Raw genomic sequence first — 417 nt, forward strand, 5'->3', positions numbered from 1 at the left:
TCCTCAAGTTCCGCATATCGTTAAACAACCTGGGCGAAAAATGGAGCAATCAGAAAGCAAAGTGCCACATACTCGGCCGTTCGGTGGCACTACGCGAGGTGTCAATATCCCCGGAATTTAAAGGGCTGATATTCCTCCGCCTTCACTCCTCCTCTTCCTCCTCTTCCTTCTTCCTTCCTCCTTCCTCTTCTTTCCTCCATCCTCCTCCTTCCTCTTTCCTTCCTCCCCTTCCACCCCTTTCTATGCCCCTTCCTCCTTCCCTTCCTCCTCTTCCTCCCCCTCCTCCCCTTTCTCCTCTTCCTCCCCCTCCTCCTCCCGTTTCTCCTCTTCCTTTCTCTCCCTCTCCCCCTGTCTCCTTCACCTCTCCCTCACTTCCCTCCTTCCCTCCCTCCCTCCTTTCCGAAATCTCAGGTTTGG

Source organism: Penaeus monodon, chromosome 15 (assembly GCF_015228065.2).
Source record: "Penaeus monodon isolate SGIC_2016 chromosome 15, NSTDA_Pmon_1, whole genome shotgun sequence".
Lineage (NCBI taxonomy): Eukaryota > Metazoa > Arthropoda > Malacostraca > Decapoda > Penaeidae > Penaeus > Penaeus monodon.